General features: G+C 45.9%; 1 protein-coding gene and 1 long non-coding RNA gene across 2 annotated transcripts in view; one reads left to right on the forward strand and one right to left on the reverse strand.

Moving 5' to 3' along the window:
- The window catches only part of LOC145350299 (contactin-associated protein-like 5), a 644,548-nt gene that overhangs the window by 479,914 nt on the left and 149,100 nt on the right, over nt 1-15,534 (forward strand). The gene's annotated exons all lie outside the window — the stretch shown is intronic.
- Nucleotides 11,913-15,534, reverse strand: part of LOC145350300 (uncharacterized) — a 41,781-nt gene continuing 38,159 nt past the window's right edge. The window contains exon 3 of the long non-coding RNA XR_013888173.1: nt 11,913-12,013. This is a non-coding gene — a long non-coding RNA (uncharacterized LOC145350300). The remainder of the gene's footprint in view (nt 12,014-15,534) is intronic.

Here is a 15,534-nt window from a genome sequence, read left to right on the forward strand (position 1 = left end):
TGTGAGTGATTTGGAAGGGAACCTTCAGGTAGGGATGATGTCCCCAGGTGCCTATTTCTTTCCTTCTAGGTGGTATTGATTGTGAGTTTGGAAGGTGCTGCCTAAGGATTGTTGAGATGCTGCAGTGCATCTTGTAAATGGCGCACAAAGCTGCTTCAGTAGAAGAAGGAATGAATGTTTGTGGAATGGTTAGCAATCAAGTGAGATGCTTTATTCTAGATGGTATCGGGCTTCTTGAGTGTTGTTGGAGCTGCAGTCTACCAGGCAAGTTCCATTGTACTCCTGGCTTATACCTCATAGTTGTTGGACAGCCTTTGAGGAGTCAGGAGGTATGTTACACGCCACAGGATCCCCAGCCTTTGACCTGCTCTGGCATCCACAGTATTTATATGGCTAGTCCCGTTGAGTTATTGTTTTCTACGTAGATAACAGCAGAAAGCAGAGTTTAAGCCTAAAAATGGAGAGGGGTAATTAGTATAAAGCAATACTTCTGTACACTTATTGACTGGAACTTTCTGGTGCTCAATCCAACATCCATTTACTGCAGTGGGACCAGAGAATCCCACTGGCGTAAACGGCTGGAAAATTCCGGCCATTTAGTAGCCTTATATTTACAGTGAAACAATAATTTCAGTTAATTACAGGCTAGCTTGCTTTACATTCACAGTGGAGAAAGTGCTTGAGGACATTCCAGGTAATAAATATTTAAAGAGCACAGATATCACAGGGAACAATCAACTTGGCTTTAGAATTGACAGCTCCTCCTTACAAATCTACTGGAATTCTTTAAGGAGATAATTAAGCTAGTTCAGGTATTTAATTCAGCAGATGCTGTTCGCTTGGATCTTCAACAAAGCACCTCATGTCAGGCCAATGGGGAAAGTTAAAATTCATTGACCCAGTGACGTGTTGCTGAGATGGATTCAGCATTAGTTTAGCAATTGAAGTCAAGGAGGTGGTGAGCAATGCAGAAAGTTCTACTGAGGAGAAAAGCAACCAATGGTATTTCCCTGGTTCCCAGGATTCCAAACATTTGCAATCCTTTTGAATGTGGGGTAAAAGATAGAATTTAACTCTCAGGCAGTTAGGAGGTGAGTCACGTCTGTTGACTGCTCCATTCTAGATTCGGAGGCTGGAATTTTACTGTCCCGCCCACCAGGGGAATCTGAGCGAGAGAGGGGTGGAACATGGGAAGGTCCGTTGACTTTGGGCAGGATTTTATGGTTTTGGGACAAGCAAGGCTGTAAAATCCCACTCGTAGAATCATACAGTGCAGGAAAATCCCTTCGATCCATCAAGCCTGCAGCGACAATACTTACTACTAAAGGCACGCTAATCCCATTTTCCTGCACCTGTCCCATTCCCTTGAATATTGTGATATATTAATTGTTCATCCAAATATTGTTCAAAGGTTGTGATGTTTCCAGTCTTCACTATCTTCCTAGGGAGTGCATTCCAGATTCTCACCATCGTCTGTTAGTTACAGGAGGGTGGGTGCTGTCCTTTTTGAGAACAGGGTCTTACTGACATCTTTGATGATAAACTGTGGGCATGAAGCCTGGCACAATTCATGGATGTCCAGGGAGTGGCCATCATTGCTCCATGGTCTTTTTGAGGGGTAATGGGGAAGAGTGAGAGCCCAGACAGGGGACTATCCTATCTCAAGTTCTCCTGACACCAAAATAATATGTTAAAACAGATTGTTGTACCCCTCTTCGGCTGTATCCTATACTCTTTCCCATCCCTGTAAGGAAAACTGGGTGGCATCTGCCTGGCATTCAGTCCACCAAAATCACAATCAGGGTCCTAAGGACACCAGCTTGCATACTGAAAGAGCGCACCACCTAATATAGGCAGGTATTTGACTTATCCAATGAAATGTCCTTTTCGAGACGCTAACAATTAGAACATCAAAGGACAGAGCAGCCCACTTGATTGACACCACATCTACAAACACCCACTCCCTCCACCGCCGCAGCAGTGTACTATCCACAAGATGCATTGCAACAATTCACCAAAGATCCTTAGACAGCACCTTCCAAACCCACTTCCATTTAGAAGCACAAGGGCAGCAAATACATGGGAGCACCACCACCTGCAAGTTCCTCTCCAACAACTTACTTTCCTGACTTGGAAATATATCGCTGTTCCTTTGCAGTCGCTGGGTCAAAATCCTGGAGTTCCCTCCCAAACAACATTGTGGGTCAACGCACAGCACATGAACTGTGGCGTTTCAAGAAGACAGCTCACCACCACCTTCTCCAGGGCAACTAGGGATAAGCAATAAATGCTGGCCAGCCAGTGATGCCCATGTCCCATGAATGAATAAAAAAAGCAAAGCAGTAATAAGAAAGCAAAATAATGCAGGTGCTGGAAATCTGAAAAAAAGAAGCAAAACATACTGGAAATGTTGTGTTGTGATGTTGGATATACAGCAATGCAAACATTGATATGTGCCTTTAAGAAGCTGCATAGTGATCTCCCTGTGACATTACTGTGTGGATAAAAGCTGCAACCTCCATGTTAAATGTTTGCTATTGTCTGTGACCTCCCTATTGTAAGTGATCTTCACTGCAAATATTCATTGTTGTCTGTGACTCTGGATCAGCGAGACTTCATGTATACTTTGTGAACAGTCAAATGATTAGTCATTGTAATTGTTCGGACCCAGACCCGATCAAGGCCTGTGTAGAGCTCTAAATAGAACCTTAGAAAAGTTACGGCACAGAAGGAGACCATTCAGCCCATCTTGTCCATGCCAGCCCAAAACAGTCAGGTGCCCTTTCCAATCTCACCTTCCTATACCTGGCCATAGTCCTGTAGCTATTTGGGCAATGAATTCCAGATCCCCACTACCCTCTGTGTACAAAAACAGTTCTTCGAGTCATAGAGGTTTACAGCATGGAAACAGGCCTTTCGGCCCAACTTGTTCATGTCGTCCTTTGTTTTAAACGTCTAAGCTCGTCCCAATTGCCCACTTTTGTCCCATGTCCCTCTACACCCACCTTACCCATGTAACTGTCTAAAAGCTTTTTAAAAGACAAAATTGTACCCACCTCTACTACTACCTCGGGCAGCTTGTTCCAGACACTCACCACCCTCTGTGTGAAAAAAATGCCCCTCTGGACTCTTTTGTATCTCTCCCCTCTCACCTTAAACTTACGCCTCCTAGTTTCTATCTTCCTCATGTCCCCTCTGCAACTCCTGGCACTTATCTTGAATCTATGACCCCAGGTTCTCGAATTCTCCACTGAGGGAAACAATTTTATCCTGTCCATTGTATCTCTTCCCCTCATAATTTTGTATACGTCAATGAAGTCAGTCCGCCAGCCTTCTTTGTTCCAAGGAATATAACCCCAAGCTAACCAATTTCTCCTCATAGCTACACTTTACGAGCCCTGGCAACATTCTCGTAAACCTCTGTGGAGAAAGAATACAGCAAGAAGTCTCATAACACCAGGTTAAAGTCCAACAGGTTTATATGGTAGCAAATGCCACTAGCTTTCGGGGCTCTGTCCCTTTGTCAGGTCAATGGGGAATTTTGATCACAAACAGGGCACATGGAGACACACACTCAGTTTACAGAATACTGATTAGAAAGCAAGTCTTTACAGCTAATTAAGTCTTAAAGGTATGGACAATGTGAGTGGAGATAGCATTAAGCATAGGCTAAAGAGATGTGTATTGTCTCCAGACAGGACAGTAAGTGAGATTTTGCAAGCCCAGGCAAGTCATGGGGGTTACAACTAGCAAGGAAGTGGGATGCATTCATTAGACTGTATTAGGGCAGATCAGGAGGCTTAGGCTGGCAGTTCTGTGAAGAACAACACTGGCACAAAACCCTGAGAAGTCCAAAAAAAATGTTTTTGTGCTGTAACATTAGGACCCAAGTGCAGTCCCTTGTCTTATAAAGCTGGATCCGGGTGAATGGTGTTCTATAATGATCGGAAGTCACCTCATTGATGTCTTCGATGGCTGAGAGATACCATGAGTCATGGACCTCCACGGCAACAGAGTTACTTCAGAACTTTCTGTTTGAAATATTGGGAGCACTTCAGAATACCTTAAGATAAAATGGATTGTGTCTGACGCTGCAACCTGAGGAGTGACCTGCGTTATTCCATTCCAATGGTCACAGTTGAAAGATACTGCTTGTGATGCAGAAATAGATTGTGGACAGGGAACCTCAGGTGTCACCAGTTAATCCTGGAAATCATTTGAAACAAATACAAGGCTTGCTCACGGCAGTGTTAGCTGTCCAAGGGCAATGAGAGGAACTGGTTTGAAATGTTGCAAACCGTGCTGTAATAAATCAGACTGAGATGTTCAATAATTCAAGGCTGGCTCTACATTGACAAGAGTTACAAAGATCATTTCAGCATAATTGTGATTTAATATGCCACAGTCGCTGTTTATAAAGTTCAGTCGAGAATGAGATGACCTGTCATTTTGTTTTATATACAATACACTAAAAGGTTGTTTCCACTCCTCGGGGAATCTTGAATATGGGAAAAGGGCAGTGCTTCAGGATAAGGGGCTGCTCATTTTGGACTGAGGCAAGGGTCACTCTAGGCATACGGGGAGTGGACAAGGAAGTCAAGATTATCCATGATCAAATTGAACAGGGAGTAGGCACGACAGGCCATTTGGTCTCCTCCTGCTTCTACTTCTTCTGTTTTTTTCTGGGTTTGTTGTCTGCTTTTATGCTTGATAACCCAACCAAGGACCTGGAGTGCAACAGGAGTTCTAACTGTAAGTAAAATGTAGGATGGAATTAATACTCTCACACCTTCACCTCACTGGTGGTGAACTTGAAGGCGTGGGGACCATTTATTCTGGTAGAAAGATATGCGTTGTGGACTCATGTCACCACCACTTCGTTCCTCACCAGCTGCCCTCCACAAGAACCAGACAAGAAACAGAAGCCACCAGGCCTTTCAATCCTGCCCCACAATTCAGTATGACTGTGGCTGAGCCATGCCAGCTGTAATAAGTCTTTGGAGGTAGAAGTCCTTCCACCAAAATCCCTTTAGTTACAAACTCTAATAGAGTGCCACCAGTCCACAGTCTATCTCCAGGGGTGCTAGAGGAACTGACACTCCTGGTCAAATAAAAGGCAAAGTGCCCCTGATTGGCCCATCAATTGGATCCTTAATCAAAGAGTTCATACTCCAATAGGCCAACCTCAATGGCCTCATTGAAGTCACTGGCCTCAACTCCTTTTCTGTGCCATTTCCCATGACCCTCTATTCCTCAAACCATCAAATATTTATCCATCTCCACTTGAAATACCTCTAATGATACAGCCTCCACCATCCTGTGGAGCAGAGAATTCAGAGATTCACTATCCTCTGTGAGAAGAAATTTCTGTGCACATCAGTTTTAAATGAGCAGCCCTTTATGAGCAGACACCACTTGGAGTACTGTGCTCAGTTCTGCTCGCCTCATTACAAGAAAGATGTGGAAGCTATTGAAAGGGTGCAGAGGAGATTTACAAAGATGTTGCCTGGATTGGGTGGCATGCCTTATGAGGATAGGTTGAGGGCGCTAGGTCTTTTCTCCCTGGAGAGACAAAGGATGAGAGGTGACCTGATAGAGGTTTATAAGATGTTGAGAGGTGTAGATCGGGTGGATTCTCAGAGGCTATTTCCCAGGACTGAAATGGTTGCTACAAGAGGACACAGGTTTAAGGTGCTGGGGAGTAGGTACAGAGGAGATGTCGGGGTAAGTTTTTCACTCAGAGGGTGGTGAGTGAATGGAATCGGCTGCTGTCGGTGGTGATTGAGGCGAACTCATTGGGGTCTTTTAAAAGACTTCTGGATGAGTGCATGGGATTTAATGGGATTGAGGGTTATAGGTAGGCCTAGTAGGTAGGGATATGATCGGGACAACTTGTGGACCGAAGGGTCTGTTTGTGCTGCAGTTTTCTATGTTCTATGTTTATCTTGGAGCTATTTTCCATTGTTCAAGACTCTCTCATTGGTGACAACATCTCACTATCTACCCCATCAAGTCCCCTCAGGATCTTATATGTTGAATAACATCACCCCTCTTCTAAACTCCAAGGATTACAGATTCTGACTATTTAGTCTCTCTGGATAAGACAACCATCTCATCCCAAGAATTAACCTGATGCATCGCCTTTGGACTGCTTCCAATGTTACTGTTACCATTATATCCTTTCTAAGGTAAGTGGAGCAGAACTGTACGCAGTATTCCAGTTGAGGCCTCACCAACACCCTGTTCAAATGCAACAAAGCCTCCCTATCTTTAAACTCCAACCCCTTTGCAATAAACCCAGCCCTCCCACAGACCCCCCTCTCTCTTTCTCCTCTTTAAGTTCTCGGATTTCTCCCCACTCTAACAGCCCAGGGTTTGCTTGCCTCCTGCTTGCCATTGCTCTTTTCCTCCTTGCAGTCCCTGCAGCCTCCACTGCTGACTTCCAGCGCCACTGAGTCTGCTGGAGCTGCTAGCCAATCAGATTGGCCAGCTGCAGCCAATGGGCTTTGGCCGCCATCTTACCGGGTGTTCACACCACACTCTCGCTGCAGTGAGAATTTGGCGGCCAACCAAATCTCTGTTCCCTGCAGTGGGATGGGAAAGTCCTGCTGGCATGAACATTGATAAGATGTTGGCCTTCCGTGTCAGCTGAGGGGCAGAAGTCTGACCATGAGGAATAATATTTGATTTACCAAGATGTTGCCTGGTATGGCGGGCATTAGCTATGAGGAACTTGGAGGAAGTTAGTTTGTTCGCACTGGAATGATGGAGCTTGAGGGCTGACCTGGTAGAAGTCTACAAGGGACAGAGTGGATAGTCAGAAGCTTTATCCCAGGGTGGAAGAGTCAATTGCTAGGAGACAGAGGTTTAAAGTGTGAAGGGCAAGGTTTAAAAGAGATGTATGAGGCAAGTTTTTTTACACAGAGGGTGATGGGTGTTTGGAACTCGCAGCCGGGGGAGGTAGTGGAAGCAGGTACAGAAATGAGTTTTGAGGGCCATCTGGCCAAATACATGAATAGGATGGAAATAGAGGGTAATGGTCCCTAGAAGGGTTGGGGGTTTTAGTTCAGTCGGGCAGCATGGTCGGTGCAGGCTTGGACGGTCAAAGGGCCTGTTCCTGTGCTCTAATTTTCTTTGTCCTTTCTTTGTTCTGAGCTTCTTTGGTCCACCCCAACGTGTTATTACTCCAGGGCAGGCTTTTTAAGAAGTCTCTTGTAAAATCCAAACCCCAGACTTCAACATTGCTTTCCTTAATTGGACTAATTAAACCGAGGAATGAACCTGAAATAGTAAATCTGTAGACTAGCAACCTTAATATTTGGCTGCAAGATAGCAGGGCTTAATTTATTAAAACAAAGTTGAAAGGAATTATATTTAATTGAAACAAATGTATATCCAGAAAGTGAGATGAGAAGCCTGTTGACAGCTTTAACCCTCATCCTGTTCTTTGATCAATAATAATTTGTTTTTGCAAAAACAAGAGACCGGAGAGAGAACCTAGGGGAGACATAGAAGATGGGGCGGCACGGTGATTAACACCGCTGTCTGACAGTGCCAAAGACCCGGGTTTAACTCCCAGCTTGGGTGACTGTCTGCGTGGAGTCTGTACATCCTCCCATGTCTGCATGGGTTTCCTCCGGGTGCTCCAATTTCCTCCCAGAGTCCAAAGATGTGCGGGGTAGGCCGATTGACCATGCTAAATAATTCTCCCTCAGCGTACCTGAACAGGTGCCGCAGGGGATTTCTACACTAACATCATTTTAGTTTTATTGTGAACCTACTTGTGACACTAATAAAATAAGAAAAAACAAAAAATAAAGACCACTTGTGAGACTGCACCTGCCAGAGTGTTGCAGACAGCGCTGTAGCTTTAGAGAAAAACTTAGGTTCATTTAACACCTGCAATGTCTCATCTCTCAAAACACTTTTTTATGCCCCGTATTGTTACAGTGCATCAGCTCCAGGCTTCACGCATCAGTGCACTGCTGACTGATGTCTTCTGTGACATAATGGAAGGAGCCTGAGGCATAAAAGTTGAAGGCTGCAATGACCTTGACAGCCTCTGGCACTTCTGCGGGGGGGTTTGCCTGGATGTCAAATTGCAATACATGGCATCTTCTCTCTTGTGAATTTAGCCCGTGTGGACACAGTTCTTCAAACAAATGCCGTTGGGTCGATCTCTGTTGAGGTTTATGGATTGAATGGCAATGGCTGAACAATATTAACCATCTCACGTCCACTTGAGCTGCTTTTCTTTTCCGCACTTAACGCAGAGATAAGCAAAGAATGGCAGCGAGGCCACGCCTGTAACTGGTGCATTTTGCTTCAGATAACGTATATTGGAAACCCCTGTTATCAATTTTGAGACAGCAGCAAATGAAAATGGCCGTGCCAAAACCCACGGGACATGGAACGATGAAGTGTCATCCAGACTTGAAACGTTCGCTCTATTCCTGCTCCACAGATGCAGTCAGACCTAGTGGGAGGAATTTTACGATCTCATTGCACCCGTTTTGCAGCCGGAAAGTTGGGCATCACGCGATCAGCAGGAATGGCGCTCATTTTCACGCCCACTCCCATTTTACCAAGAAATGAAATCAGTGTGATCGGGAACCCGCCCAAAAGGGGCGAAACGGCAATTTGCATATTTTTGCATTCATCATAATGCCATTAGTGAGTTTCACTCCCAATTGTCCCAGCTCACCTGCCTTAACAACTTCACTCGCTGCAACAGGATCGGTCTGGAAAATACCCCCTCTATAAAAGTTGGATTCAGGTGCTTGATCAGTGAGGGTGACTGAGGAGGTGAGTCTCTACTTTCAAATTACTCTGTGCTGCTCAGAGGGGATTGTTTTGTGATGGCCATGTTGCATTTCGGGTCAGGGGGCTGTTGTTGGTCACTGTGTCCAACCTCGGAACTCTCAGCACTGACCTCAGGTTTTTGCGCTGACTCTGGGTCCTAGTGTTGGCAGCAGCAAGCACTGTCGCAGGTGGGGGTTGGGTTGGAAATTCTCTGAAGTGGCAGTGCTGCAGCCTCAGGACTTATCAAGCAGCAATGTCTGTGACCACTACTACGTGTGCTCTGGATGTGTGTTTGTGGGTGGTGGGGAGAGGTGATTAGTGAATGGGGGAGGCTGAGTTGCCATTTGGGATCTGTGGGGGGGTTGGTGTGGGGAGTGTGTGTTGCTGTGAGTCTGTGGGGGTGTATGGGGAGTGTGTATTACAGGGGTCTTTGGGGTGGACATGGGGAGTGTGTGTTGCTGGGGGTCTGTGGTGGCGGGTTATGGGGATTGTATGTGGCTGGAGGTCTGTGGGAGGGTATGGGGAGTGTGTGATGCTGGGGTTCTGTGGTGGTGGGTTATGGAGATTGTGTGAGACTGGAGGCCTGTGGGAGGGTATGAGGAGCGTGTGATGCTGGGGATTTGTGGGGGGGTATGGGGAGTGGCTGTTGCCGGGTGTCTGCCGGCGGGTATGGGGAGTGTGTGATGCTGGGGGTTTGTGGTGGGGGGTGGGGGGTGGTGGTGTATGGGGAGCGGCAGTTGCCGGGCATCTGTGGGGGGAGGAATATGGGGAGTGTGTGTTGCTGGGGACGTGTGGGGCGGGTGTGGGGAATGTATGTTGTTGGAGGTCTGTGGGGGGCGGTTATGGGGATTGTGTGTGGCTGGTGGTCTGTGGGAGGGTGTGGGGGGTGTGTGACGCTGGGGTTCTGTGGGGTCGAGAGTGGGTATGGGAAGCGTGTGTTGCCGGGCTGGAGGTGGGCAGAGTTCTTTAACCTCCTCATCTGTCTCTCCGCTTCCCCAAATTCCCACCCTCCAACTACAGATTGACGAGAAGGCTTTTGCAACGTAACCAATGATCTTGCGAGTTAGTCACAGTTGTGAGGTGTAATAGCATTTATTGTTACCAATAATAGTGCTTCCAAATAAGTGAGAATATAAAAAACATGGGAACGTGAGACTTTAAAGTGCCTAAATACTCTATCTGCCTCGTGTTGCCCTTCATCCGTACCATCTTAGTGCTGCTACAACTTCTTAACCTTATGTGGCTTACCATTATGTCTCAGTGTCTCCCTGGGTGTACATTGGAGGTAGACGTGGCCAGCTACCTATCAGGCTCTGTGGCCTGTGATGTCCTTGGCAATCGTCCTTTGGAGGGCCTGAACCTTGAAGGCTCTGGCCAGCTTCCAGGTATCAGGGATATATCCATAACACCTTCTTCATCCCACTGCTCCAGAGATGCTCCGGTGTAGGAAAGGAGGAGTCAGAAGGTGCAGCCACAGCCGCAGTCTCCTGGGTGGAAAGCCCCAGCACAGACTCGAGCCCTTCATAGAATCATAGGACCCTACAGTGCAGAAAGAGGCTCTTTGGCCCATCGAGTCTGCACCGAACACAATCCCACCCGGATCCTACCCCCATATCCCTACAAAATATACCCACTAATCCCTCTAACCTATGCATCCCTGGACACTAAGGGGCAATTTCATAGCATGGCCAATCAACCTAACCCGCATACCTTTGGACTGTGGGCGGAAACCAGAGTACCGAGAGGAAACCCATGCAGACATGAGGAGAATGTGCAAACTCCACACAGAAATCGAACCAAGGTCCCTACAGCTGTGAAGCAGCAGTGCTAACCACTGTGCTACTGTGCCGCCCACGAGCCCTTCTCCTCCCTCAGTGTTCCCGTGGGCCCCTGGGTCACTCCATGGGACCACAAGGTCATCGCCTCCATGTGGCCTGTGGCCAGTTGAGTCCTTGCCTCCGACAGGCTCCTGCTTGCTAGAGGCCTCGGACATTCCCTCCTCCACCTGATGTACATGAGTGGATGTGTTGTGCACATCAGAGAGTGACTTAGATGCCTCGCCATTAACCTGACCCATTGATGTGAGAGTCTCTGTGATGGTGAGTCATGAGGTAGAAACCGACGCAAAACTGGTGGTGGCTCCGGAGGTCCCTTCATTCACTTCCTCTGAGGAGTCTTCCGAGCTGTTAGGGGCAGGTTGTGTGGGAGCAGCAGTGGGGGCCATAATTCTGGATTGTCCAGGCGTGTCGGGGTCCCTTCTTGTAACACAGGCCACAATGGTTAAGTGCAAGGGAGGGAGGAGAATCTGGGCTGCATGCAACTTACTTGAGATTTCTCCAACAAGTGGAGGATTGGCGGGTACTCACTTTTATACTCCAACCCTACCATGCTGCTGCTAATAGTCCGCATCCCCTCCTTTCTTGCAAGCTCCAGTGCCCACTCCTCAAAGGGGGTGAGAACCAGGATCTCAGGCACACCACTCCACCGTCCTCACCCACACCCGGTGATTATGGGTGGTATTCTCCGGTGGGAACAGAAGGAGCCATGAAAAATTTGATTGCATGAATCCTGCAGGGTTTCAGGGGGTGGCCCTCAGAAGGCAAAGGTTGTGATACTCCTTGGTGGGGGAAGGGCGGCACGGTAGCACAGTGGTTAGCACTGCTGCTTCACAGCTCCAGGGTCCGGGGTTCGATTCCTGGCTCGGATCACTGTCTGTGTGGAGTTTGCACGTTCTCCTTGTGTCTGTGTGTGTTTCCTCCGGGTGCTCCGGTTTCCTCCCACAGCCCAAAAATGTGCGGGTTAGGTTGATTGGCCATGCTAAAAAATTGCCCCTTAGTGTCCTGAGATGCGTAGGTTAGAGGGATTAGCGGGTAAAAATGTAGGGATATGGGGTAAGGCCTGGGTGGGTTTGTGGTTGGTGCAGACTCGATGGGCCGAAGGGCCTCTTTCTGCACTGTAGGGTTCTATGATTCATAGAAACTCTACAGTTCAGAAAGAGTCTGCACTGACTCTACAAAAGAGCATCTTACCCAGGCCCTACAAATCAGAAAAATAATTTTGTGATAATTTTGCATTCTTTCTCTTCTACACAATAGTCAGAATTCTTTGAACTTTCCCATGGCTGGGATTCTCCGGTCCCGCTGCAGCGAGTAGAGATTTGGCTGAGAATTCTCCATTCTCGCTGGTAGCAGCAGTTATATGATTCAATGACCTGGCAAATGTGAAAGTTTATGTTCAGTGACACAAATATGGAATTATTTAGTAATCCCTGTAGTTATTCAAAAATCATGTAGCATAATGCAAAATTCATATGTGTTCATAAATTTGTATTTAAGGCAAACTGACTCTTTTAGACCAACCATATCATTCTTGAATAGCCAGACAAGGCTCTAGATTTAGTCAGAGTTACAAGTTTTCCCTCAGAAGAACAATTGGAACTGGAATGTTTGAAAAATTTATGGTAAATGATTTAAAAGAAAGTTGGATAAATACTTGACGATGTGAGTTACTAATGGAAAAAATAGCTACACAAAACTAAATTTCTTTTAAGCATTCAGTGTAGAATATGTGTTGGTGGCCGATGAAATCAGGCAAAAGAACATTTTGCTTTGTGAATCACAGAATGTCCAATGGTATGTGGTGACAAAGCTATTACATGTAAACCTGGTTAACAATGAAACCTTCCCAATGTTCTACACACCCCAGGAAACCAACTGGAACTCCTACGGTAGATTCCTGAAATTGTCTCCAGTAGCTATTGGCCTGAATTCTCCAATCTTGTTCACCCTGCCACCCGCTGCCATGAGAATGGAGAATTTGACACTCAGCCAAATCTTCATTCACTGTAATGGGGCTGGAGAATCCCAATCTCTGGAAGAGTTTGGAGAATTCTGGCCATTGTGTGAAAAGAAAAAGAATGCAAAATAGCCACAAATTTATTTTTCTTATGCACAGGGCCTGGACAAGATGCTCTGTTGGAGAATCATTGCAGATTCCTTCTGCACTGTAGAGATTAGGGGTGGCATGGTGGCACAGTGGTTAGCACAGCGCCAGGGACCCGGGTTCAATTCCCGGCTTTGGTCACTGTCTTTGTGGAGTTTGCACATTCTCCCGTGTCTGCGTGAGTTTCCTTCGTGTGCTCCGGTTTCTTCCCACAGTCCAAAGATTAAGTGGATTGGTCATGTTAAATTTCCTCTTCGTGTCAGGGGCACTAGAACCATAGAAACCCTACACTGCAGAAGGAGGCCATTTGACTCAGTGAGTCTGCACCAAACACAATCCCACCCAGGGCCTTATCCCCACAACATCATGCATTTACCCTTGTTAGTTCCCCTGACACTAAGGGAGTCGTTAGGGTAAATGCATGGGGTTATGGGGATCATGCCCTGATGGGATTGTGGTTGGTGCAGACTCAATGGACCAAATGGCCTCCTTCTGCACTATAGGTTTCTATGATTCTATGACCTGGCAAATGTGAAGGTTTATATTCAGTGACACAACAATGGAATTATTTAGTAGTTGCTGTATTCTTATTCAAAAATCCTGTGGCATAATGCAAAATTCATTTCAGCTATGATCATTTACATGGCATTGATGAATGCAAAACCAAAACACTTTAACCTATTTCTTCAGTTTGCATGCATTAAGGTGTCTGTATTATTTCAAACTCACATATTTGCAAAATTTAATCTAGACATTGCTTTTGTCAGTGTGTGTTCCCAGTATATTCATCGCTATTTCAAACTTTGGCATTGGCTTTCACTACTACATGTAAATTTGAGCACAATATTATATTTATTGAAGATTGATAAAATATATTGAATTATTTAGTGGCATGAATCAAATTATTATCTCATAATCTGATACAAAACCCTGGATTTTTAAGCCTGTGCCTCAAGCAAACATGCAAGATATCTAAGCAAAACGTTCACCCAATCCAATACCCTAATTTCAAAATGGGATGCACACATTTCAATCAAATCCTTCAGATGGTTCTTGGTTATTTTAGTGTGGAGGGAGACTCATTGCTCGATGTCAGTTGCTGTGTCATACTATTTATCTTCTACATTGCTGATAATTTTCCATCTTGGTCTTATTAACTCAATGGAAATTGATATCCATGCTCTCTCCATATAATTCAGTCTTTCCACATGTGCACTGACGACAGCCTGCGCGGACTCACCTTTCCCTCTCGAATCTTCCATTATTTCTAAACTGTCAGACTGCCTATTCGACTTGCTGTGCTTGCTGAGCAGACATTTTCCCCAAATAAACATTTGGAAGTCCAAAGCCAATGTCATCATAGAGACATCGAAATGCAGGAGTGGGACTTCGAGCCTGCTCCCCCAGTCATTTGATCATGGCTGATCATTGAATTCAATATCCTGATTTCCCTCCTTCCCCATGTATCCCTCGATCCCTTTAGCCGCAAGAGCTACATTTAATTTCTTCTAGAAACCCGCTAATTTTTTGGCATCAACTTTCTGTCATAGTGAAATCCATACATTCACCACTCTCTGGGTGAAGAAATTTCTCCTCATCTCAGTTCTAAAAGGCTTACCCCTTATCCTCAAACTATGACCCCTATTCCTGAACTCTTCCACCATCGGGTGAATCCACTCTGTTCAAAATTTATAAGTTTCTATGAAATCCCCTTTCACTTCTCTAATCTCTAATTAATACAATCCTAACCGACTTAATCACTTCTCATATGACAGACCTGCCATCCCAGGAATCAGCCTGATGAGCCTTCTCTGTACCCCCACAATAGCAAGGACATCCTTCCTTAGATAAGGACACCATCAGTCACCATAGCAATTGCTTCTCCCTTTCCACTGACTCCATCTCTTTTCCTGGCAGCTCTCTGGCACTGAACCAGACCGGTTATAACCTTGGTGTTATCTTTGACTCCAAGAAGGGGTTCCTGCCACTTACCCACAAAATCACTAAGACCACCTAGATCTATTTCTACAACATTGCATGATTCTATCCTTCAACTCATTTGCTGCACAAATCCTCCCCCATGTCTTTTTTACCTCTGCACTTGACCAGTACAACATGCTCCTGCCACCTTCTCCCACGAATGTACCCTCCATTAAGTTAAAGTTATTCAAACTTGCTGTCATTTACCCATTAACCCTTTGCTTGCGGACCGACAATGGTTCCAGGTAAGCACAGACTCAATTTTAAAATTCCCATCCTTGTTTCCAGATCCCTCTATGGGGTAGAAGCCTGTAGAACAAAGAATGGCTGTTATGCACCCTGTCACTTGTAAGAGCAACGCAGCTAGGCCCACTCCCACTTCTCCTGAAAAGAGTTCTTCTTCGAAAGATCTTCTCTTCATAATCCAATATTTTTTGAGAACCATGATTGAATCTGCCTCCGCCCAATTCTAAGACTTCAAATCATAACCACTTGCTGTGGAAATAAATTTTTCCTCATGTTGCCCTTGGCCCTTTGGTCATTCACCTCAGGTTTTGGCCATTTCCCTGCCTGGAGGCCAGCCTAATTGACAAGTTTGGCTTCCAATTAGATAGAGAGGGTTCTGGAAGGCTTCGCAACCACAGACAGGTTGCCCACTGTGGCTAGTGGGAATATGGAATTGTGACCCAATCTCTAGCCAGGTGGAGAAGCTTTGCAGGGGGTGTGTAACACTTAACCTTCTTCCCTTCTCACGTCAGCAGCTGGATTGCCTGAGGCCTGGGAAACTTTGTTGGTTTTGGTTACACATGC

Source organism: Carcharhinus amblyrhynchos, chromosome 11, assembly GCF_965287045.1.
Source record: "Carcharhinus amblyrhynchos chromosome 11, sCarAmb.v2.hapA, whole genome shotgun sequence".
Lineage (NCBI taxonomy): Eukaryota > Metazoa > Chordata > Chondrichthyes > Carcharhiniformes > Carcharhinidae > Carcharhinus > Carcharhinus amblyrhynchos.